Source organism: Trachemys scripta, chromosome 8 (genome assembly GCF_013100865.1).
Source record: "Trachemys scripta elegans isolate TJP31775 chromosome 8, CAS_Tse_1.0, whole genome shotgun sequence".
Classification (NCBI taxonomy): domain Eukaryota; kingdom Metazoa; phylum Chordata; order Testudines; family Emydidae; genus Trachemys; species Trachemys scripta.
In genome coordinates, this window is record NC_048305.1 from 37,337,396 (window position 1) to 37,339,725 (window position 2,330).

At 41.9% G+C, this 2,330-nt stretch overlaps 1 long non-coding RNA gene across 1 annotated transcript; it reads left to right on the forward strand.

Moving 5' to 3' along the window:
- The first annotated feature begins 829 nt into the window (after positions 1 to 829).
- Positions 830 to 1,953, forward strand: LOC117881716. Its single transcript, XR_004646846.1, has 2 exons — positions 830 to 865; positions 1,673 to 1,953. It is a non-coding gene; the product is annotated as an uncharacterized LOC117881716 (long non-coding RNA).
- The last annotated feature ends 377 nt before the right edge of the window (positions 1,954 to 2,330 follow it).

The window sequence follows — 2,330 nt, forward strand, 5'->3', positions numbered from 1 at the left end:
TTTTTGTACCAAGGTGCAAAGCTCTCCTTTATTCTGCAGAATAAAGCAACTCCTCCTTATCCCTGTCTGGCTGTTATTGGCTCTCAGCCAGGTGGACCCGATATTTCGGTAACAGTTTCTGGTGACTCCGCCGGGACTCTCCTGGCTCGGACATTGGACTCCGGACGGCTGCGGCGAACTGGGAACGGCGCCAACGGGGTGTTTCACCCCTTTTCTCTGCTTCACCGCAGCCCCTGGGGTTCGTGCTCCGATAAGGTGAGTCCTAATAGGATAAGGAGACACTCTCTGGTAAAACCCTCTAAGGATAGCTCTTTGAATTATATGTTAAGTAAATGGCCTTTACCCGGTGTTTAAAAAGAAATAGTTACACCTTGTGTAGAAATTGATGTGGCTAGTGTTGTGGAAATTGAATTGTGGAAAACACGTGCAGTATATATTGTAGTAGAGGTATAAGAAATGCAAACCTACCAATATAGGTTGTGTTGTCTTGTTTAGATCACTGTAAAGAAGTAAAAGGCAATCAAAAGTCCGGGAAAGTTAATTGTGTCCCTTTTTAAGTAAGAATCTTTAAGCCGTGGATAGCTTTGGATCTGGAAGCAAGCCAGAAAGCATCTGTATTAATGCAATTTTCTAACTAATAAGGTAGTAGCCACTGAAACCTGGGCTGCATATGAAACAAATACAAGGAAATATGTGGTAATTTCTCTGTTTTGCCTAAAATCAACAAGAGTATGTGTATGTAAAGGAAATATTTTAAGTAATGACTGACTGCCCAGAAGGGGTAGACCTCGGTTCTTTTGTCTTTCAGATCATCAGAGAAAACGGATGCCAGCTGAATAGCATTCGATGTACCATGCATTTACTGGTACAATAGGAATTATTTTTGTGTTCTTTGTCCTGTCTTGTGATGTTTGTCTTGTGGCCAGAATTGTTGGATTTAATATTTTCATAGGACAGTCTAGCTCAAATTTAAATAGAAGGGTTAAATCAAAAAGCAGATACTTGTTTTATTCATCTTGGAATACAAAGTGTTTGGATAAATCAGGAAAATGTGATATACTAAAGTCTGATATATTTGCTTAAGTAAGAAAAAGAAACTTCATTGGCCAGATTTTTAATTGCAAAATTGTTGTTAAAATTTGCATACCAACAGTCTTTGGAAACAAGGACATGGAAGGTTAACCCACTCCCCATATTGCCCATGGGATCCTTCTGGCTACCTCAGATTTCTAGCCAGAGGGCTGGGGAGGGAGGAAAGCGATTAGACACCTGAGGTTGTACCGAGTGAACTCCTCAAAAGTGGGTGTGCTTGTCCCGGTTTGTTGCTCCAAAGCTCTGTAATAAAGTTATTTTACTGGAAGAGTGTACATGGCATACATTGAATAATAAGACTAATGTACTGTATAATGGCAATGTGTATGCGTTCATTGTTGGAAAAAAGTGTATAAGTGAAGAGTGAAAGTTTCCTTTGTAGGTTAAAAGAAGCCGAGAAAGGGAGAAGAGGAAAAAGCACGGAATGAGTTAACTGAGGAAAAAATAGCTAGCAAGCTCAGTCCAAAGATAAGACCTGGCTGACAGCCACGAAAAGGGGGGGCCTGAATGTGCCCAAACAACTGAGATTTGTAAAACAATGCCAGGCACTAATGAAATGTGTTAGGTTTTTTTTTCACAGATAAAAGAAGTGCTACCCAAAGACCCTAGCAGCCCTGCCATTTATTGAAACAAGGAAACTGAGTCTATGTAAAGTCCATCAACGAAAGACTGCTTTGGCTCCACGCTGGAAAGGCCCTTTCCAAGTCCTGTTAACCACCAACACTGCTGTGAAGTGCCAAGGACTGCCCACCTGGACCCATGCTTCTCACTGCAAAAAGACCCCTCCACCTGGAGAGGATTCTCCAGCTGCTAATCAGCCTATTTCTCCTGCTAGCTCTGCTGTGCCTCCTGGACAGCAGGGAAAGAGAACAAGGTGAAGTGCTAGTAACCTCTCCCTTGCCCACTGACAGACCTACTGTTGCTTTGAATTTTTCTAGAAGAAGCAAAACCATTACAGGGTGATGTGCTAGTAACCTCTCCCCTACATGATGCTAAACCACACTGTTTCAGGAAAAGAGAAGAAGGAACACTTGCTTAATTGAAACCATAAAGTCCAGGAATTCCTGACTACAAAAGACATTAAGAACTGGCCCTGGTGAAGAAACAAAGAATTATACCCTAGCAGAAAGAAACTTGTGGGACCCATGCTTGGGAACGTGGTATTGATTAGATTTTAAGGTTTATTTTACAGGCTGCGCCCTGTGTTTTGGATAAGTCCTTCAGCATGTATTGCCCTC